This window comes from Nerophis lumbriciformis, linkage group LG39, assembly GCF_033978685.3.
Source record: "Nerophis lumbriciformis linkage group LG39, RoL_Nlum_v2.1, whole genome shotgun sequence".
Lineage (NCBI taxonomy): Eukaryota > Metazoa > Chordata > Actinopteri > Syngnathiformes > Syngnathidae > Nerophis > Nerophis lumbriciformis.
This window is the reverse complement of record NC_084586.2, coordinates 20,566,644-20,591,649: the sequence shown is the minus strand read 5'-3', so window position 1 is coordinate 20,591,649 and position 25,006 is coordinate 20,566,644. Positions and strand designations below refer to the sequence as shown.

The 25,006-nt window shown below is 37.4% G+C and overlaps 1 protein-coding gene across 3 annotated transcripts in view; it reads right to left on the bottom strand.

Annotated features, from left to right (window-relative positions):
- The window catches only part of rabgap1 (RAB GTPase activating protein 1), a 244,158-nt gene that overhangs the window by 95,714 nt on the left and 123,438 nt on the right, over window positions 1–25,006 (bottom strand). The window lies entirely within an intron of this gene.

The following is a 25,006-nucleotide window of genomic DNA, read 5'->3' as shown; positions in this document are numbered from 1 at the left end:
AAAAGTGCTTGGGGCGCAGACGTTAGAGCGGGCTGACTTATTATTGGTGCTGGAGCACTGCAAGTAGCTACCGTCACTCACCCAGGAAGCGTCTGTCCTCGTCTAATTCCAAAGGTTTGGCCGGGTGGTGTCCAAACTACGGCTCGCGGGCCGGCGTGTTTCAGTTTGAGATGCCACCAGTCTGGCACGCCTCCAACTTCATTAGAAAATATCTGACAGTAAAATTGAAACTCGGGACAATATCAGTGATTCTGGTTCATAACCATGCATTGCACTCTGGAGTGTCCACAGCACAGCATTTGTATATATGACCCAATCCACACAACCTTTCCCACTCATGGTTCATATAAACAAACGTTAAAAGTCAACACACATAACATAACACAACCTGCTCACTCATCTTTGTGGATGTTATAAAAGAGGTCCAAGCACCACACATACAGGTAAAAGCCAGTAAATTAGAATATTTTGAAAAACTTGATTTATTTCAGTAATTGCATTCAAAAGGTGTAACTTGTACATTATATTTATTCATTGCACACAGACTGATGCATTCAAATGTTTATTTCATTTAATTGTGATGATTTGAAGTGGCAACAAATGAAAATCCAAAATTCCGTGTGTCACAAAATTAGAATATTGTGTAAGGCTAATACAAAAAAGGGATTTTTAGAAATGTTGGCCAACTGAAAAGTATGAAAATGAAAAATATGAGCATGTACAATACTCAATACTTGGTTGGAGCTCCTTTTGCCTCAATTACTGCGTTAATGCGGCGTGGCATGGAGTCGATGAGTTTCTGGCACTGCTCAGGTGTTATGAGAGCCCAGGTTGCTCTGATAGTGGCCTTCAACTCTTCTGCGTTTTTGGGTCTGGCGTTCTGCATCTTCCTTTTCACAATACCCCACAGATTTTCTATGGGGCTAAGGTCAGGGGAGTTGGCGGGCCAATTTAGAACAGAAATACCATGGTCCGTAAACCAGGCACGGGTAGATTTTGCGCTGTGTGCAGGCGCCAAGTCCTGTTGGAACTTGAAATCTCCATCTCCATAGAGCAGGTCAACAGCAGGAAGCATGAAGTGCTCTAAAACTTGCTGGTAGACGGCTGCGTTGACCCTGGATCTCAGGAAACAGAGTGGACCGACACCAGCAGATGACATGGCACCCCAAACCATCACCCAACCATGCAAATTTTGCATTTCCTTTGGAAATCGAGGTCCCAGAGTCTGGAGGAAGACAGGAGAGGCACAGGATCCACGTTGCCTGAAGTCTAGTGTAAAGTTTCCACCATCAGTGATGGTTTGGGGTGCCATGTCATCTGCTGGTGTCGGTCCACTCTGTTTCCTGAGATCCAGGGTCAACGCAGCCGTCTACCAGCAAGTTTTAGAGCACTTCATGCTTCCTGCTGCTGACCTGCTCTATGGAGATGGAGATTTCAAGTTCCAACAGGACTTGGCGCCTGCACACAGCGCAAAATCTACCCGTGCCTGGTTTACGGACCATGGTATTTCTGTTCTAAATTGGCCCGCCAACTCCCCTGACCTTAGCCCCATAGAAAATCTGTGGAGTATTGTGAAAAGGAAGATGCAGAATGCCAGACCCAAAAACGCAGAAGAGTTGAAGGCCACTATCAGAGCAACCTGGGCTCTCATAACACCTGAGCAGTGCCAGAAACTCATCGACTCCATGCCACGCCGCATTAACGCAGTAATTGAGGCAAAAGGAGCTCCAACCAAGTATTGAGTATTGTACATGCTCATATTTTTCATTTTCATACTTTTCAGTTGGCCAACATTTCTAAAAATCCCTTTTTTGTATTAGCCTTAAGTAATATTCTAATTTTGTGACACACGGAATTTTGGATTTTCATTTGTTGCCACTTCAAATCATCAAAATTAAATGAAATAAACATTTGAATGCATCAGTCTGTGTGCAATGAATAAATATAATGTACAAGTTACACCTTTTGAATGCAATTACTGAAATAAATCAAGTTTTTCAAAATATTCCAATTTACTGGCTTTTACCTGTAATTCAAAATTACACCCATTTAAATCCCCTGCAATGCATGATGGGAAAAATGCAAAACCCCGATATCGGTCACTTGATACCACGATAACAATATACATCACAATATAGTATTTCTTCAACTATAAATACACATGAATGAATGCCAGTTTTGCTTATCTTTTCTCCCTTTATTTATGAAAGACATTTTAATTGATAAAACAGAGTCATGTTTAGATATCTGAAAACTGTATCAAAATACAAGTGTTTTATATCGGCCCACACTGATACTTATTAAAACATTTTATGACCTATGGCAGTGGTTCGCTAACTTACCACCAAATACCACGTCAGAAAAACACTTGGCTCTCCAAGGGCCACCATAATGAGCAACATTAAAATACAGTAGCGTAGTAGGCATACGTATTCATTAAAACAAGGCAGAGGTTTTATTTAACAAGTATATTCAATATACAGTTTGAACAGTAACACTGTGTAGAAATATTTAATGAGGTCATTTTTTTTTTTTTTTGCTTACCACTTGATAGAGCTTGTTTACTAGTACAGATTGAAAATGACTGACTTATGGAAAATAAGGAGCAGGAGAGAAATATATTGGATTTGAAATGTAACCTTGCTCTGATTATAATGTCTCAGATATCAAAGCAGAAAGGAAACGTCAACACCAGCATGGAAAACAAACAATGTCAACAAAATGTTAAAATCACACTGAACACTCAATAATAAACTCTTAAAATGTAGGAATATGTGCTTCATAAAGTGTAATGAAATAGTGCAAAGTGTGAAAATGTAAACATAGAGCATACTTGCCAACCCTCGCGATTTTTCCGGGAGACTCCCGAATTTCAGTGCCATTCTGTGGCAAGACTACAAGATTGACTTCCTGTTTGTTCATCATACATACACATCATACTCTACTCAGTTTAAATAATGACTTATTAACGGTCTTAATAACGACTTATCAACAGTCTAAATAACAGCTTACAACAGTCTAAATGTGGGCTTTGTACCGAGGATGTCGTTGTGGCTTGTGCAGCCCTTTGAGACACTTGTGATTTAGGGCTATATAAATAAACATTGATTGATTGATTGATTGGTAAATAACTTATCAACAGTCTAAATAACAGCTTACAGCAGTCTAAATAACTTATCAACAGTGTAAATAAGGACTTATCAACAGTGTAAAAAATGACTTATCAACAGTGTACATAAGAACTTATCAACAGTTTAAATAACTTATCAACAGTGTAAATAAGGACTTATAAACAGTTTAAATAAGGACTTAACAACAGTGTAAATAAGGACTCAACAGTTTAAATAAGGACTTATCAACAGTTTAAAAAAGGACTTGTCAACAGTTTAAATAAGGACTTATCAACAGTGTTAATAAGGACTTATCAACAGTGTAAATAAGGACTTATCAACAGTTGAAATAAGGACTTATCAACAGTTGAAATACGGACTTATCAACAGTGTAAATAAGGACTTTTCAACAGTTGAAATAAGGACTTATCAACAGTGTAAATAAGGACTTATCAACAGTGTAAATAAGGACTTATCAACAGTTGAAATACGGACTTATCAACAGTGTAAATAAGGACTTATCAACAGTGTAAATAAGGACTTATCAACACTGTAAATAAGGACTTATCAACAGTTTAAATAAGGACTTATCAACAGTTGAAATAAGGACTTATCAACAGTTTAAATAAAGACTTATCAACAGTTTAAATAAGGACTTATCAACAGTTGAAATAAGGACTTATCAACAGTGTAAATAAGGACTTATCAACAGTGTAAATAAGGTCTTATCAACAGTGTAAATAAGGACTTAACAGTTTAAATAAGGACTTATCAACCGTGTAAATAAGGTCTTATCAACAGTGTAAATAAGGACTTATCAACAGTTTAAATAAGGACTTATCAACAGTTTAAAAAAGGACTTATCAACAGTTTAAATAAGGACTTATCAACAGTTGAAATAAGGACTTATCAACAGTTGAAATAAGGACTTATCAACAGTTGAAATAAGGACTTATCAACAGTGTAAATAAGGACTTATCAACAGTTAAAATAAGGACTTATCAACATTATTTATCAACAGTTTAAATAAGGACTTATCAACAGTGTAAATAAGGACTTATCAACAGTGTAAATAAGGACTAATCAAGAGTGTAAATAAGGACTTATCAACAGTGTAAATAAGGACTAATCAAGAGTGTAAATAAGGACTAATCAACAGTTTAAATAAGGACTTATCAACAGTGTAAATAAGGACTTATCAACAGTGTAAATAAGGACTTATCAACAGTTTAAATAAGGACTTATCAACAGTTTAAATAAGGACTTATCAACAGTTTAAATAAGGACTTATCAACAGTGTAAATAAGGACTTATCAACAGTTTAAATAAGGACTTATCAACAGTTGAAATACGGACTTATCAACAGTGTGAATAAGGACTTATCAACAGTGTAAATAAGGACTTATCAACAGTGTAAATAAGGACTTATCAACAGTGTAAATAAGGACTTATCAACAGTGTGAATAAGGACTTATCAACAGTGTAAATAAGGACTTATCAACAGTGTAAATAAGGACTTATCAACAGTGTAAATAAGGACTTATCAACAGTTGAAATACGGACTTATCAACAGTGTAAATAAGGACTTATCAACAGTGTAAATAAGGACTTATCAAGAGTGTAAATAAGGACTTATCAACAGTGTAAATAAGGACTAATCAACAGTGTAAATAAGGACTGATCAACAGTTTAAATAAGGACTTATCAACAGTGTAAATAAGGACTTATCAACAGTGTAAATAAGGACTTATCAACAGTTGAAATAAGGACTTATCAACAGTTGAAATAAGGATTTATCAACAGTTGAAATAAGGACTTATCAACAGTTAAAATAAGGACTTATCAACAGTTTAAATAAGGACTTATCAACAGTTGAAATAAGGACTTATCAACAGTGTAAATAAGGACTTATCAACAGTTGAAATACGGACTTATCAACAGTGTAAATAAGGACTTATCAACAGTGTAAATAAGGACTTATCAACAGTGTAAATAAGGACTTATCAACAGTGTAAATAAGGACTTATCAACAGTGTAAATAAGGACTTATCAACAGTGTAAATAAGGACTTATTAACAGTGGAAATAAGGACTTATCAACAGTTTAAATAAGGACTTATCAACAGTGTTAATAAGGACCTATCAACAGTGTAAATAAGGACTTATCAACAGTGTAAATAAGGACTTATCAACAGTTAAAATAAGGACTTAACAGTTTAAATAAGGACTTATCAACAGTTTAAAAAAGGACGTATCAACAGTTTAAATAAGGACTTATCAACAGTTTAAAAAAGGACTTATCAACAGTTGAAATAAGGACTTATCAACAGTGTTAATAAGGACTTATCAACAGTTTAAATAAGGACTGATCAACAGTGTTAATAAGGACTTATCAACAGTTGAAATAAGGACTTATCAACAGTTGAAATAAGGACTTATCAACAGTTGAAATAAGGACTTACCAACAGTTTAAATAAGGACTTATCAACAGTTGAAATAAGGACTTATCAACAGTGTAAATAAGGACTTATCAACAGTTGAAATACGGACTTATCAACAGTGTAAATAAGGACTTATCAACAGTGTAAATAAGGACTTATCAACAGTGTAAATAAGGACTTATCAACAGTGTAAATAAGGACTTATCAACAGTGTAAATAAGGACTTATCAACAGTGTAAATAAGGACTTATCAACAGTGTAAATAAGGACTTATCAACAGTGTAAATAAGGACTTATCAACAGTTGAAATACGGACTTATTAACAGTGGAAATAAGGACTTATCAACAGTTTAAATAAGGACTTATCAACAGTGTTAATAAGGACCTATCAACAGTGTAAATAAGGACTTATCAACAGTGTAAATAAGGACTTATCAACAGTTAAAATAAGGACTTAACAGTTTAAATAAGGACTTATCAACAGTTAAAATAAGGACTTAACAGTTTAAATAAGGACTTATCAACAGTTTAAAAAAGGACGTATCAACAGTTTAAATAAGGACTTATCAACAGTTTAAAAAAGGACTTATCAACAGTTGAAATAAGGACTTATCAACAGTGTTAATAAGGACTTATCAACAGTTTAAATAAGGACTGATCAACAGTGTTAATAAGGACTTATCAACAGTTGAAATAAGGACTTATCAACAGTTGAAATAAGGACTTATCAACAGTTGAAATACGGACTTATCAACAGTGTAAATAAGGACTTATCAACAGTTGAAATAAGGACTTACCAACAGTTTAAATAAGGACTTATCAACAGTTGAAATAAGGACTTATCAACAGTGTAAATAAGGACTTATCAACAGTTGAAATACGGACTTATCAACAGTGTAAATAAGGACTTATCAACAGTGTTAATAAGGACTTATCAACAGTGTAAATAAGGACTTATCAACAGTGTAAATAAGGACTTATCAACAGTGTAAATAAGGACTTATCAACAGTGTAAATAAGGACTTATCAACAGTGTAAATAAGGACTTATCAAGAGTGTAAATAAGGACTTATCAACAGTTGAAATACGGACTTATCAACAGTGTAAATAAGGACTTATCAACAGTTTAAATAAGGACTTATCAACAGTGTTAATAAGGACTTATCAACAGTGTAAATAAGGACTTATCAACAGTGTAAATACGGACTTATCAACAGTGTAAATAAGGACTTATCAACAGTGTAAAGAAGGACTTATCAAGAGTGTAAATAAGGACAGTTTGAAAGGTAGAAGGTTCCTGCTGTGAAGTGTGTGTTTGTATTTGGGAGCAGCAGTTACAAAGCAGTTTTTATCAGAGTCATTAAGTGGAACACAAAGGTTACTTTAGTAAATAAAACTAATCCCACAGGCGATGCTCCATTTCCTTACTTAATTTCATTTATCATGGATCAATTTTGAACACTGCAGTATTGATTGACAGGGCATAATTGATTAGCCAACAATACATTTGCTAATGTTTATTTACAACTTAGAATGCATAAGAAAAGAAAAACATAAATCTTTTTGTGTCAAAAAACAAAGTGCAGTTCCCCTTTCATAATAAATCAGCAGCAGTTTATGGAAGCCCAGCTGACCAGATAGTAAACAATGACCTTAGTAGTCCTGCTTTTCACAATATACAAGACTGTGCTACTCATTTACATGGACTAACAAAAACGAAGTACTGTGATTGATTTCTCCCACTTGTTTATACAACAGAAATGCCAAATAATTACATTTCACCGCCTCAGACGCTATTAATTAGCACCCGATCCAATAACCTGGCAGGCAGCTCCTCATTACTTTTTGTTTTTTTTCCCGAGGAGTTGAGAAGCAAAAGCCCCAAAACATAGTCACTCAGGTGCAGGTTCAGTCGGTTCAAACGACCACGGAGGGAATATTTTGTGCAGTGAGCATTCAGTCGTACACATTATACATACATATATATATTTATATACATATACACACACACACACATACAGTGGGGCAAAAAAGTATTTAGTCAGCCACCAATTGTACAAGTTCTCCCGCTTAAAATGATCACATAGGTCTGTAATTTTCATCATAGGTACACTTCAACGGTGAGAGACAGAATGTGAAAAAAAAATCCAGGAATTCACATTGTAGGATTTTTAAAGAATTTATTTGTAAATTATGGTGGAAAATAAGTATTTGGTCAATAACAAAAATTCAACTCAATACTTTGTAATATAACCTTTGTTGGCAATAACAGAGGTCAAACGATTACTATAGGTCTTTACCAGGTTTGCACACACAGTAGCTGGTATTTTGGCCCATTCCTCCATGCAGATCTTCTCGAGAGCAGTGATGTTTTGGGGCTGTCGCCGAGCAACACGGACTTTCAACTCCCTCCACAGATTTTCTATGGGGTTGAGGTCTGGAGACTGGCTAGGCCACTCCAGGACTATTCAAATGCTTCTTACGGAGCCACTCCTTCGTTGCCCGGGCGGTGTGTTTGGGATCATTGTCATGCTGGAAGACCCAGCCACGTTTCATCTTCAAAGCTCTCACTGATGGAAGTAGGTTTTGGCTCAAAATTACACGACACATGGCCCTATTCATTCTTTCCTTAACACGGATCAGTCGGCCTGTCCCCTTAGCAGAAAAACAGCCCCAAAGCATGATGTTTCCACCCCCATGCTTCACAGTAGGTATGGTGTTCTTGGGATGCATCTCAGTATTCTTCTTCCAAACACGACGAGTTGAGTTTATACCAAAAAGTTCTATTTTGGTTTCATCTGACCACATGACATTCTCCCAATCCTCTGCTGTATCATCCATGTGCTCTCTGGCAAACTTCAGACGGGCCTGGACAGGCACTGGCTTAAGCAGGGGGACACGTCTGGCACTGCAGGATTTGATTCCCTGTCGGCGTAGTGTGTTACTGATGGTAACCTTTGTTACTTTGGTCCCAGCTCTCTGCAGGTCATTCACCAGGTCCCCCCGTGTGGTTCTGGGATTTTTGCTCACCGTTCTCATGATCATTTTGACCCCACGGGATGAGATCTTGCGTGGAGCCCCAGATCGAGGGAGATTATCAGTGGTCTTGTATGTCTTCCATTTTCTGATAATTGCTCCCACAGTTGATTTTTTCACACCAAGCTGCTTGCCTATTGTAGATTCACTCTTCACAGTCTGGTGCAGGTCTACAATTCCTTTCCTGGTGTCCTTCGACAGCTCTTTGGTCTTGGCCATAGTGGAGTTTGGATTCTGACTGTTTGAGGCTGTGGACAGGTGTCTTTTATACAGATAACAAGTTCAAACAGGTGCCATTAACACAGGTAACGAGTGGAGGACAGAAGAACTTCTTAAAGAAGAAGTTACAGGTCTTTGAGAGCCAGAGATCTTCCTTGTTTGAAGTGACCAAATACTTATTTTCCACCATAATTTACAAATAAATTCTTTAAAATTCCTACAATGTGAATTCCTGGATTTTTTTCCACATTCTGTCTCTCACAGTTGAAGTGTACCTATGATGAAAATTACAGACCTCTGTCATCATTTTAAGTGGGAGAACTTGCACAATTGGTGGCTGACTAAATACTTTTTTGCCCCACTGTATATATATACATATATCTACTGTATTTATATATACATATGTACATTACATATGTGTATATATATTATATATGTATATATAATATATATATATACTGTATATACAGTGGTGGTCAAAAGTTTACGTACACTTGTAAAGAACATCATATCATGGCTTTCTTGAGTTTCTACAAGTCTTATTTTGTTGTGATGTAGTGATTGGAGCACATACTTGTTGCTCACAAAAAAACATTCATGAAGTTTGCTTCTTTTATGAATTTATTATGGCTCTACTGAAAATGTGAGGGTGAAAAGTATACATACAGCAATGTTAATATTTGCTTACATGTCCCTTGGCAAGTTGACCTGCAATAAGGCGCTTTTGGTAGCCATCCACAAGCTTCTGCTTGACCACTTGACCACTAAATTGCTGCAGTTCAGCTAAATGTGTTGACATGAACTTGTTTCTTCAGCATTGTCCACACCTTTAAGTCAGGCCATTCTAAAACCTTCATTCTAGCCTGATTTAGCCATTCCTTTACCACTTTTGAGGTCATTGTCCTGTTGGTGTCAGGCTTGCCCCTGACAGTTTGGTTGTGTTTTAGTTTTTCCTCTGTGTGTGTAGTATTTCCTGTCAGCGCTCTTGTTTTGGTTCTGTTTCCTGTTTGTCTCCCTGAGTGCTGTGTCCCCTCAGCTGTGGCTGATTGGCACCTGGCCACACCTGGTGTCAATCAGCCAGCTGCTATTTATACATGCCTTACCCTCCAGTCACTGCTGGATTATTGTCACTGTCATTGTCATTACTACCTGTCTTAATACTCGTCGTTGTAGCTCTGTCTACTTTTGTTTCACTCTGCTCATGTCCTAGTTCCTTCGTGTCACAGTAAGTGTTTTTGTTTCTTGTCCACAGTTAGCCTCTGTGCTATTTTAGTTCATAGCCAAGTTTGTTCTCCGCCTTGTGCGCGCCTTTTGTTGTTACCCTTTTGTTTGTTTTTTTGCCATAGTGTTTAATTAAATCATGTTTTCCTGCTCGACAAAGCCTGCCTTCTCTGCATCTTGGGGTTCGTCACCAACAAACTCTGACAGTTGGAACACCCAACTGCGCCCAAGACCCAACCTCCGGGCTGATGATTTTAGCTTGTCCTGAACAATTTGGAGCTAATCCTCCTTTTTCATTGTCCCATTTAAAGCAGCAGTTCCATTGGCAGCAAAACAGGCCCAGTGCATACAACTACGACCACCATGCTTGACGGTAGGCATGGTGTTCCTGGGACCTTTTCTCCACCAAACATATTGCTGGGTATTGTGGCCAAACAGCTCCATTTTTGTTTCATCTGACATCACACGGACAAAGATAAGACCTTCTGGAGGAAAGTTCTGTGGTCGGATGAAACAAAAATGGAGTTGTAATTTAGTCATGTTGACATCCACAGGAACCACATGGGTTAGCCTACTCTATACAGTATTTACAACCTTACTAGTGTTCACTTCACAGCCACAGATGGTTCATCTACTTATTGACATTATTTACTCACTACTATGTCTGTTTCAATCACTTTGTTATTTAGTCACTACAGTAATTGTGTTGACATCCACAGGAACCACATGGGTTAGCCTACTCTATACAGTATTTACAACCTTACTAGTGTTCACTTCACAGCCACAGATGCTTCATCTACTTATTGACATTATTTACTCACTACTATGTCTGTTTCAATCACTTTGTTATTTAGTCACTACAGTAATTGTGTTGACATCCACAGGAACCACATGGGTTAGTTTACTCTATACAGTATTTACAACCTTTCTAGTGTTCACTTCACAGCCACAGATGGTTCATCTACTTATTGACATTATTTACTCACTACTATGTCTGTTTCAATCACTTTGTTATTTAGTCACTACAGTAATTGTGTTGACATCCACAGGAACCACATGGGTTAGTCTACTCTATACAGTATTTACAACCTTACTAGTGTTCACTTCACAGCCACAGATGGTTCATCTACTTATTGACATTATTTACTCACTACTATGTCTGTTTCAATCACTTTGTTATTTAGTCACTACAGTAATTACAACTTGTGTTGACATCCACAGGAACCACATGGGTTAGCCTACTCTATACAGTATTTACAACCTTACTAGTGTTCACTTCACAGCCACAGATGCTTCATCTACTTATTGACATTATTTACTCACTACTATGTCTGTTTCAATCACTTTGTTATTTAGTCACTACAGTAATTGTGTTGACAGCCACAGGAACCACATGGGTTAGTCTACTCTATACAGTATTTACAACCTTACTAGTGTTCACTTCACATCCACAGATGCTTCATCTAGTTATTGACATTATTTACAAATGACTTTGTCTGTTTCAGCCACTATGTTATTTAGTCACTACAGTAATTGTGTTGACATCCACAGGAACCACATGGGTTAGTCTACTCTATACAGTATTTACAACCTTACTAGTGTTCACTTCACATCCACAGATGCTTCATCTAGTTATTGACATTATTTACAAATGACTTTGTCTGTTTCAGCCACTATGTTATTTAGTCACTAGAGTAATTACAACTTGTGTTGACATCCACAGGAACCACATGGGTTAGCCTACTCTATACAGTATTTACAACCTTACTAGTGTTCACTTTACAGCCACAGATGGTTCATCTACTTATTGACATTATTTACTCACTACTATGTCTGTTTCAATCACTTTGTTATTTAGTCACTACAGTAATTGTGTTGACATCCACAGGAACCACATGCCTACTCTATACAGTATTTACAACCTTACTAGTGTTCACTTCACAGCCACAGATGCTTCATCTAGTTATTGACATTATTTACAAATGACTTTGTCTGTTTCAGCCACTATGTTATTTAGTCACTACAGTAATTGTGTTGACATCCACAGGAACCACATGGGTTAGCCTACTCTATACAGTATTTACAACCTTATTAGTGTTCACTTCACAGTTATTGACATTATTTACACATGACTTTGCTTCATTCACACATTTCTCTGGCATCTTTGCTTCGATGGCTCTGACACGAGCCTTCCTGGCAAATGTCCGGGCAGCTTGCATTTTCCTTTTTGTTTCTGCTTTACTGGATTCTACCTTGGATTTTTATAGCCAATTTCTGTCTCTTCGACTCCCTCTCCACTTTTAACTGCTACAAATGCAAAACTCATAAAGAGTACAAACAATGTTTATTCTAACTTCCTTTATCTGAATAGCCATTTGTGATTTATAGCATGAAATAACAAATATCTCGCAGTCATGTTGTTTATGATTCAGCTATTCAATGTCAAAATATAAAGAGTAGTAATAATGAACAACTTCTGTTCCCGTCTTCTCGCCGTCCATAGCGTTTCTACTCGTGTGAATTCTTCATTCATCACTCCGAGCAACGTTTGTACGTTTTACAATACAACTAAAACAACTCTTACTTCCTAAAGCGTCCCGTGTGTGATGTCTGTAGGAGTGTTTTCACGCCGGTTTGTACGTGCTATCGTAATGCATACCTGCCAACTTTTGAAATTAGAAAAACCTAGTAGCCAGGGTCCAAGGGCCGCAGACCCCGGTAGGTCCAGGACAAAGTCCTGGTGGGGGGTTCCTTCGCCCCCCGACGCAAAATGATTATTAGCATTCAGACAGGTTAAAATGTTGCTAAAACCATCACTTTTCTATCAGTCACAGTGACTTTTCAAAACAAAAATATTACAGCAAAAATCATATGGGTTGATTGACATGTTTATTCTGTAAGCTAACTTCAATAGTTTGAAATTATTTTGACAGTTAATGCCAGTTATCCTGTCAACCTTTCACAAGACTTCAATTTGTTAATTGAAAGTATAAACACTTTTTACAGTAAACAAATGGTAAAACAGTACTAAACAATTCCATAAAAAAAAAAATTGGTGTCATTAACTTTCTGTCCAAGCTTGTATAATCTACTGCCTTGTTCAATTGTAAAAAATATTCTGTGCCTAAAATTCACATTTCTATCACAATTATCATACGGTAAACATGGTAAGCTAACTTCATTAAAATTAATAGTCCTGTCAATAGCATGGAATTACAATTCAAATGTAGTTTTTTTGTAAGCCTTTCAAAAGAATTCAAAATATGAAAAATTAATGACAATTAATTTAAGCCATCAGACACTTGAAAAGTGGCACATATCACATCTCTAATGTAATCATTTTAACTTTTCAACAGAAATAGCACTGCAAAAATATTAAGGACATACTTCTGTATTTTGGTAGTTATGCTGTCAACATTTAACAAGATTTCTTCAACTTGGACTTGAAAGCATAAATAGTATAAACACTTTTAACAGTATAACAGTACTAAACAATTCCAATAGATAACATTGGTGTCATTACCTTTTTGTGGCTAAAATCCAAATGTATTCTATCAGATTGATCATACTGCAAAAATGATATGGTAACTTTATAAGTTTACTTGAAGTGGCATAAAACACTGAAAGTGATTGTTCCTATAACCCCTTTGTTTTAAATGTTTTATGCCACTTCAAGTTGTCAAAGACGTGCTGTGAAATACAGCCGACGGGATTGCGCACCAAACACGAAGCAAGGCCAAAGTGCATGCATGGTGCAGGAGAACAAAGGACTTCTTTCATTTAAGGTTTGTGATAAACCATCAAACTCATTCGTTAAAAAAGGACTCTATAGTAATATAAAGCGAATTTTTCTGGACATTATCATGCAAGAAAAGTTTATTTTTGGGACGGCGATCACCGCGTAATGATTTTTAAAGGTTGCATTACAAACATTTAACTGTCCCATGTGATCAGCCAGTGCGATTGGAAGTCCATGCTCAATTATTGCCTCCGTAAATAAAACTTCGGCATTTATCACATCCAAAGAATCTGTTTGGGCGACGAAAAACGTTGAAAGTTTTCCACTTGTATCGCTAGCAACGGCATTAGACTTGTGTTTTTTTTGTCCCAACGTGGTCTTTTACATCGCTAATTCCTCCGTGTCCGATCGAAAAATCTTGTCTGCACAAGGTGCAATTCGCGTAGTTTTCACCCTTTTTTGGAACGGATAATTATTCCCGGATAGGCTTTTGAATATTCTTCACGGAATGACTGCAGTTTTCTTTTCGGTTTATGTTGAGTAAATGTGATCTCATTGTTATTAATGCTGTTTCTGTGTATCATGAGAAGAAAGGCTTGCTGTTGTTATGCGCCTCCAATAGGTTATATACGGTAGTGCAGGTTCATCCGCGCTATCGTCACGTGATCTCTTCCGGTTCACTTCGCGCGAAAGAATATGAGACACACACAGAAAAGTTCGATGGAGTTGTGTTCTATTTTCCACAGTTACCGATGTTTTGTTTCCCGGTGCTGTGAGGCATTGTACTGAACCATCCTTAAAATAAACAATCATCTTTCATATACAGGTAAAAGCCAGTAAATTAGAATATTTTGAAAAACTTGATTTATTTCAGTAATTGCATTCAAAAGGTGTAACTTGTACATTATATTTATTCATTGCACACAGACTGATGCATTCAAATGTTTATTTCATTTAATTTTGATGATTTGAAGTGGCAACAAATGAAAATCCAAAATTTCATGTGTCACAAAATTAGAATATTACTTAAGGCTAATACAAAAAAGGGATTTTTAGAAATGTTGGCCAACTGAAAAGTATGAAAATGAAAAATATGAGCATGTACAATACTCAATACTTGGTTGGAGCTCCTTTTGCCTCAATTACTGCGTTAATGCGGCGTGGCATGGAGTCGATGAGTTTCTGGCACTGCTCAGGTGTTATGAGAGCCCAGGTTGCTCTGATAGTGGCCTTCAACTCTTCTGCGTTTTTGGGTCTGGCATTCTGCATCTTCCTTTTCACAATACCCCACAGATTTTCTATGGGGCTAAGGTCAGGGGAGTTGGCGGGCCAATTTAGAACAGAAATACCATGGTCCGTAAACCAGGCACGGGTAGATTTTGCGCTGTGTGCAGGCGCCAAGTCCTGTTGGAACTTGAAATCTCCATCTCCATAGAGCAGGTCAGCAGCAGGAAGCATGAAGTGCTCTAAAACTTGCTGGTAGACGGCTGCGTTGACCCTGGATCTCAGGAAACAGAGTGGTCCGACACCAGCAGATGACATGGCACCCCAAACCATCACCCAACCATGCAAATTTTGCATTTCCTTTGGAAATCGAGGTCCCAGAGTCTGGAGGAAGACAGGAGAGGCACAGGATCCACGTTGCCTGAAGTCTAGTGTAAAGTTTCCACCATCAGTGATGGTTTGGGGTGCCATGTCATCTGCTGGTGTCGGTCCACTCTGTTTCCTGAGATCCAGGGTCAACGCAGCCGTCTACCAGCAAGTTTTAGAGCACTTCATGCTTCCTGCTGCTGACCTGCTCTATGGAGATGGAGATTTCAAGTTCCAACAGGACTTGGCGCCTGCACACAGCGCAAAATCTACCTGTGCCTGGTTTACGGACCATGGTATTTCTGTTCTAAATTGGCCCGCCAACTCCCCTGACCTTAGCCCCATAGAAAATCTGTGGGGTATTGTGAAAAGGAAGATGCAGAATGCCAGACCCAAAAACGCAGAAGAATTGAAGGCCACTATCAGAGCAACCTGGGCTCTCATAACACCTGAGCAGTGCCAGAAACTCATCGTCTCCATGCCACGCCGCATTAACGCAGTAATTGAGGCAAAAGGAGCTCCAACCAAGTATTGAGTATTGTACATGCTCATATTTTTCATTTTCATACTTTTCAGTTGGCCAACATTTCTAAAAATCCCTTTTTTGTATTAGCCTTAAGTAATATTCTAATTTTGTGACACATGAAATTTTGGATTTTCATTTGTTGCCACTTCAAATCATCAAAATTAAATGAAATAAACATTTGAATGCATCAGTCTGTGTGCAATGAATAAATATAATGTACAAGTTACACCTTTTGAATGCAATTACTGAAATAAATCAAGTTTTTCAAAATATTCTAATTTACTGGCTTTTACCTGTATATACCGGTACAACTGGAGTATTCATTGAAGATGAATGAAGAAAGAGGAAACCCAACAGTTTAAGACTCGTATGCGATTTTTCTCCGGCTGATTCCATGATCGTTCGCTCGTTTGGAAACAATGGCCTCGTGCTTGGCAGCGGTGCTATAAATAGCCTCGCGCATGGCATTCGGAATGGCTCGATAGGAAGTTACGGGAAGCAGTGTCGATTGTCATTGTTGTTACGCGATTTCGTGAATAAAACTTTTAAAAAAAATAAAAAAAATTAATTAATGAAAAACCGTATTTTTTATCACTGCAACCGTTGATGAAAACCGTACTAATTACGGGAAAACCGGAGTAGTTGGCAGGTATGGTAATGTCATGAAATTGAAGGATCCTGCAGCACCTGCAGTGAGCAAACTCCTCCAAAAAAATGGCGCCACAACCCCAACAATAAAACACCTCTTTAAGTGTATTTGCTTGTTTTGCTTTTTTATTGACCAAACAAAAATCCATAAATTAGCCGCAGGGTTCAAAGTGTAGGAAAGAAGTAGTGGCTTATAGTCGGGGATATAGGGTAGTTGAGTCCAAAACAGGCATCAACAACAAGGGACAAAGATCTTAATGACTTCCAAAATCAAATGGACATAACCCTGGACTGCATGTGCGCTCAGATCATGAGTCTGTCCCACAAAAGAACTCTCAGTTCACATAAAACTTTTCTTTCTTCAAATCTCCACCAGTCCAAAGAAAAAGGACAAGTGTTCTCTTGTGGCCAACACATGGCAACAATACACAAACACTGACGCTCATCGCCCAACAACCGCCTCTTTGTCTTCTAAACACAACCTACACCAGCCTTTGGCAATGGAACCATATCAATACATACATATATATCGCCATGGTTACCTAGCCCATATCAATACATAAATATATATCGCCATGGTTACCTAGCCCATATCAATACATAAATATATATCGCCATGGTTACCTAGCCCATATCAATACATAAATATATATCGCCATGGATACCTAGCCCATATCAATACATAAATATATATCGCCATGGTTACCTAGCCCATATCAATACATAAATATATATCGCCATGGTTACCTAGCCCATATCAATACATAAATATATATCGCCATGGATACCTAGCCCATATCAATACATAAATGTATATCGCCATGGTTACCTAGCCCATATCAATACATAAATATATATCGCCATGGTTACCTAGCCCATATCAATACATAAATATATATCACCATGGATACCTAGCCCATATCAATACATAAATGTATATCGCCATGGTTACCTAGCCCATATCAATACATAAATATATATCACCATGGATACCTAGCCCATATCAATACATAAATATATATCGCCATGGTTACCTAGCCCATATCAATACATAAATGTATATCGCCATGGTTACCTAGCCCATATCAATACATAAATATATATCGCCATGGTTACCTAGCTCATATCAATACATAAATATATATCGCCATGGTTACCTAGCCCATATCAATACATAAATATATATCGCCATGGTTACCTAGCCCATATCAATACATAAATATATATCGCCATGGTTACCGAGCCCATATCAATACATAAATATATATCCCCATGGATACCTAGCCCATATCAATACATAAATATATATCGCCATGGTTACCGAGCCCATATCAATACATAAATATATCCCCATGGATACCTAGCCCATATAAATACATAAATATATATCGCCATGGTTACCTAGCCCATATCAATACATAAATATATATCGCCATGGTTACCTAGCCCATATCAATACATAAATATATATCACAATGGATACCTAGCCCATATCAATACATAAATATATATCGCCATGGTTACCTAGCCCATATCAATACATAAATATATATCGCCATGGTTACCTAGCCCATATCAATACATAAATATATATCGCCATGGATACCTAGCCCATATCAATACATAAATATATATCGCCATGGTTACCTAGCCCATATCAATACATAAATATATATCGCCATGGATACCTAGCCCATATCAATACATAAATATATATCGCCATGGTTACCGAGCCCATATCAATACATAAATATATATCGCCATGGATACCTAGCCCATATCAATACATAAATATATATCGCCATGGTTACCTAGCCCATATCAATACATAAATGTATATCGCCATGGTTACCGAGCCCATATCAATACATAAATATATATCGCCATGGATACCTAGCCCATATCAATACATAAATATATATCGCCATGTTACCTAGCCCATATCAATACATAAATATATATCGCCATGGTTACCGAGCCCATATCAATACATAAATATATATCGCCATGGTTACCTAGCCCATATCAATACATAAATATATATCGCCATGGTTACCTAGCCCATATCAATACATAAATATATATCGCCATGGTTACCGAGCCCATATCAATACATAAATATATATCGCCATGGTTACCTAGCCCATATCAATACATAAATATATATCGCCATGGTTACCTAGCCCATATCAATACATAAATGTATATCGCCATGGATACCTAGCCCATATCAATACATAAATATATATCGCCATGGTTACCTAGCCCATATCAATACATAAATATATATCGCCATGGATACCTAGCCCATATCAATACATAAATATATATCGCCATGGTTACCGAGCCCATATCAATACATAAATATATATCGCCATGGATACCTAGCCCATATCAATACATAAATGTATATCGCCATGGTTACCTAGCCCATATCAATACATAAATATATATCGCCATGGATACCTAGCCCATATCAATACATAAATATATATTGCCATGGTTACCGAGCCCATATCAATACATAAATATATATCGCCATGGTTACCTAGCCCATATCAATACATAAATATATATCGCCATGGTTACCTAGCCCATATCAATACATAAATATATATCGCCATGGTTACCTAGCCCATATCAATACATAAATATATATCGCCATGGTTACCTAGCCCATATCAATACAAACTACCTTATAATTAAATGGTGAGAGAGGAGAAAGTCAACGTTAAGAAATTGTGGATCAAAGAGGAAAAGTCACCTCGACATTTTGGGGATTTTTTTTTCAAAAGGACCGTAGTCAGACCAATGTGGTCTGGAAAATGATGCAAGGCAAGAGCGCTAACGCCACACCACCTTAGCCGCGCTCACCCTTTAGAGCACAGCTGTCACTTCCTGCCAAACTTGTTTCTCTAATCCCACAGGCGCACAACAACTTACTGTCATATAACTTGTATGTGACACATGCATACCTGCCAACTTTTGAAATCAGAAAAACCTAGTAGCCAGGGTCCAGGGGCCGCAGGCCCCGGTAGGTCTAGGACAAAGTCCTGGTGGGGGGTTCAGGGGGGCTTCGACGCAAAATGATTATTAGCATTCAGACAGGTTAAAATGTTGCTAAAAGCATCACTTTTCTATCAGTCACAGTGACTTTTCAAAACAAAAATATTACAGCAAAAATCATATGGGTTGATTGACATGTTTATTCTGTAAGCTAACTTCAATAGTTTGAAATTATTTTGACAGTTAATGCCAGTTATCCTGTCAACCTTTCACAAGACTTCAATTTGTTCATTGAAAGTATAAACACTTTTTACAGTAAACAAATGGTAAAACAGTACTAAACAATTCCATTAAAAAAAAAATTGGTGTCATTATTAACTTTCTGTCCAAGCTTGTATAATCTACTGCCTTGTTCAATTGTAAAAAATATTCTGTGCCTAAAATTCACATTTCTATCACAATTATCATACTGTAAACATGGTAAGCTAACTTCATTAAAATTAATAGTCCTGTCAATAGCATGGAATTACAATTCAAATGTAGTTTTTTTGTAAGCCTTTCAAAAGAATTCAAAATATGAAAAAATAAGGAAAATTAATTTAAGCTTAGTTATATGTTACTTGTTTTGAACATGTTATCGTTATCACAAATAAAAAAATATACTGTACACAGAAATTATTTTTGATTTGATTTATTGTTTATGTAATAAAAGATTTACTTAAAATTTTATGTTTTGTGAGTTTTTTTATGCTACGAACTGTACTTACCGGCGATGTAAACCAAAGGAGACATTTCCGTAATGAAAGCTGCAACACCCTTTTTAGATCCCATCATCACTGCAGCATTATCGGCAGCAAAGCAAACCAAATTCTGCCAAGGAATTTCGTTTGAGTCTATTTCTTCCGCGAGTATTTTGTAAATGTTTTCGCCTGTGGAAGCCGTATTGCATTCCCTCAAAGACAGAAGTACTGACAATACTTTTCCAATGTCGTCATCGAAATATCGAACACAAATGGGGTACAGTTTTACATGGTCATAATCGGTGCTGCCGTCAGTCGACATGCTAAATGGTTCCGTCTTCATGACATCGGCGATACTTTTTGAGGATTCTGTTCCAAGACACTGAATAATGTTTGATGTTTTGGTTCGACCACATCCATATTTTTTGGCGATTTTCGAGTCGGGAAACATTTTTCGAAATAACTGTCCCATGTGATCAGCCAGTGCGATTGGAAGTCCATGCTCAATTATTGCCTTAATGACAATGACAATTAATTTAAGCCATCAGACACTTGAAAAGTGGCACATATTACATCTCTAATGTAATCATTTTAACTTTTCAACAGAAATAGCACTGCAAAAATATTAAGGACATACTTCTGTATTTTGGTAGTTATGCTGTCAACATTTAACAAGATTTCTTCAACTTGGACTTGAAAGCATAGATAGTATAAACACTTTTAACAGTATGTCGTGCTGTGAAATACAGCCGACAGGATTGCGCACCAAACACGAAGCAAGGCCAAAGCGCATGCATGGTGCAGGAGAACAAAGGACTTCTTTCATTTAAGGTTTGTGATAAACCATCAAACTCATTCGTTAAAAGGACTCTATAGTAATATAAAGCGAATTTTTCTGGACATTATCATGCAAGAAAAGTTTATTTTTGGGACCGCGATCACCGCGTAATGATTTTTAAAGGTTGCATTACAAACATTTAACTGTCCCATGTGATCAGCCAGTGCGATTGGAAGTCCATGCTCAATTATTGCCTCCGTAAATAAAACTTCGGCATTTATCACATCCAAAGAATCTGTTTGGGCGACGAAAAACGTTGAAAGTTTTCCACTTGTATCGCTAGCAACGGCATTAGACTTGTGTTTTTTTGTCCCAACGTGGTCTTTTACATCGCTAATTCCTCCGTGTCCGATCGAAAAATCTTGTCTGCACAAGGTGCAATTCGCGTAGTTTTCACCCTTTTTTGGAACGGATAATTATTCCCGGATAGGCTTTTGAATATTCTTCACGGAATGACTGCAGTTTTCTTTTCGGTTTAAGACTCGTTTGCGATTTTTCTCCGGCTGATTCCATGATCGTTCGCTCGTTTGGAAACAATGGCAACTGGTGCCTCGTGCTTGGCAGCGGTGCTACAAATAGCCTCGCGCATGGCATTCGGAATGGCTCGATAGGAAGTTACGGGAAGCAGTGTCGATTGTCATTGTTGTTACGCGATTTCGTGAATAAAACTTTAAAAAAAAAAAAAATTTTTAATTAATGAAAAATCGTATTTTTTATCACTGCAACCGTAACCCGGAATAGGTTGATGAAAACCGTACTAATTACGGGAAAACCGGAGTAGTTGGCAGGTATGCACATGCTAACTGTTAGCATGCTAACTTTTTCAACTTATTTGACACTCTTTCTGCAATTCCACTGCCGTTGACTTTCGGGGGACCCTGGGACCAAAGTTGAGGGGAGCCCTGCAGGTTAAAAAAAAAAATCTATATATTGTATTGGTTTTGAAAATAAAAAAAATATCAAAATGGCCCCCCGCATGTTTTCATTTTCCAGTGTGTGGCCCTCAGTGGAAAAAGTTTGTATTAGAAGATAAAGTGTGATGGAAATTAGAGATGTCCGATAATATCAGCCTGACGATAAATGCATTAAAATGTAATATCGGACATAATCGGTATCGGTTTCAAAAAATAAAATGTTGCCTTTTCAAAGTGCCGCTGTACGGAGTGGTACACGGTACACGGACGTAGAGAGAAGTACAGAGCAGTCATACTTGCCAACCCTCAACATTTTCCCGGGAGACTCCCGAAAATCTCCCGGGGCAACAATTCTCACAAATGTTTCCCAGACAACAATATTGGAGGCGTGCCTTAAAGGGACTGCCTTTGAGTGGCGGTCCAAACACATAATATCTACGGCTTTTCACACACACACACCAGTCAATGTCTTGAAAATCTTGGAAAAATTATTGAATAGTCGATTAGATTTATTTATTAACAAAAGTGGGACGCTTGTGGAGAACCAATATGGATTCCGAGCAAATATCTCAACATCAATAGCACTAACCAAAATAACAGAGGAAATGAGCAATGCAATAGATGGTAAAGAATGTGCGGCCGCAGTATTCATGGACAACAACAACCAACCATGGATGACAAAAAGGACTGAAAAATGCTTGTCACAAAAAAAACACATTGTATCGAATATTTATAACACAGAGATCTATAGAGGCAGAAAATAAGTATAAGAAATATAAAAACAAACTAATTGGTACAGGTAAAAGCCAGTAAATTAGAATATTTTGAAAAACTTGATTTATTTCAGTAATTGCATTCAAAAGGTGTAACTTGTACATTATATTTATTCATTGCACACAGACTGATGCATTCAAATGTTTATTTCATTTAATTTTGATGATTTGAAGTGGCAACAAATGAAAATCCAAAATTCCGTGTGTCACAAAATTAGAACATTACTTAAGGCTAATACAAAAAAGGGATTTTTAGAAATGTTGGCCAACTGAAAAGTATGAAAATGGAAAATATGAGCATGTACAATACTCAATACTTGGTTGGAGCTCCTTTTGCCTCAATTACTGCGTTAATGCGGCGTGGCATGGAGTCGATGAGTTTCTGGCACTGCTCAGGTGTTATGAGAGCCCAGGTTGCTCTGATAGTGGCCTTCAACTCTTCTGCGTTTTTGGGTCTGGCATTCTGCATCTTCCTTTTCACAATACCCCACAGATTTTCTATGGGGCTAAGGTCAGGGGAGTTGGCGGGCCAATTTAGAACAGAAATACCATGGTCCGTAAACCAGGCACGGGTAGATTTTGCGCTGTGTGCAGGCGCCAAGTCCTGTTGGAACTTGAAATCTCCATCTCCATAGAGCAGGTCAGCAGCAGGAAGCATGAAGTGCTCTAAAACTTGCTGGTAGACGGCTGCGTTGACCCTGGATCTCAGGAAACAGAGTGGACCGACACCAGCAGATGACATGGCACCCCAAACCATCACTGATGGTGGAAACTTTACACTAGACTTCAGGCAACGTGGATCCTGTGCCTCTCCTGTCTTCCTCCAGACTCTGGGACCTCGATTTCCAAAGGAAATGCAAAATTTGCATGGTTGGGTGATGGTTTGGGGTGCCATGTCATCTGCTGGTGTCGGTCCACTCTGTTTCCTGAGATCCAGGGTCAAAGCAGCCGTCTACCAGCAAGTTTTAGAGCACTTCATGCTTCCTGCTGCTGACCTGCTCTATGGAGATGGAGATTTCAAGTTCCAACAGGACTTGGCGCCTGCACACAGCGCAAAATCTACCCGTGCCTGGTTTACGGACCATGGTATTTCTGTTCTAAATTGGCCCGCCAACTCCCCTGACCTTAGCCCCATAGAAAATCTGTGGGGTATTGTGAAAAGGAAGATGCAGAATGCCAGACCCAAAAACGCAGAAGAGTTGAAGGCCACTATCAGAGCAACCTGGGCTCTCATAACACCTGAGCAGTGCCAGAAACTCATCGACTCCATGCCACGCCGCATTAATGCAGTAATTGAGGCAAAAGGAGCTCCAACCAAGTATTGAGTATTGTACATGCTCATATTTTTCATTTTCATACTTTTCAGTTGGCCAACATTTCTAAAAATCCTTTTTTTGTATTAGCCTTAAGCAATATTCTAATTTTGTGACACACGGAATTTTGGATTTTCATTTGTTGCCACTTCAAATCATCAAAATTAAATGAAATAAACATTTGAATGCATCAGTCTGTGTGCAATGAATAAATATAATGTACAAGTTACACCTTTTGAATGCAATTACTGAAATAAATCAAGTTTTTCAAAATATTCTAATTTACTGGCTTTTACCTGTATACTACGAACATGTAAGAAGGAATACTACAGTCAATTATTAAACAAGAACAAAAACAACATGAGAGCAACATGGGGCATCCTAAATAGCATCAATAAAAATGGTGCTAAGAAAGATTACCCCCAGTACTTTCTAGATGGAAATACAAAAAATGACAATATGAACCAAATAGCGGAACGTTTCAATGATTATTTTGTTAATATCGGAAAAAAATCTGGATCAAAGAATTCCAAATGCAGATGATGGGTCAGTTGAGGCCTTGAGTGAGCTCATAGACAGAAATCCCAATTCCATGTTTCTTAAAAGTGTAACAAAAGAAGAAATAATCAAAATCGTAAAAAAATTGTAAATCCAAGACCTCAACCGACTGTCATGGAATAGATATGGTAACGATAAAAAAGGTTATACAAGACATTTCAGAACCTCTGACATATATCACCAATGTATCATTTTTAACCGGTAAATTCCCTGATATAATGAAAATTGCAAAAGTCGTACCAATTTATAAGAATGGAGACGTACACCAGTTTACTAACTACAGACCAGTTTCATTACTTCCACAATTCTCCAAAATCTTGGAAAAATGATTCAAT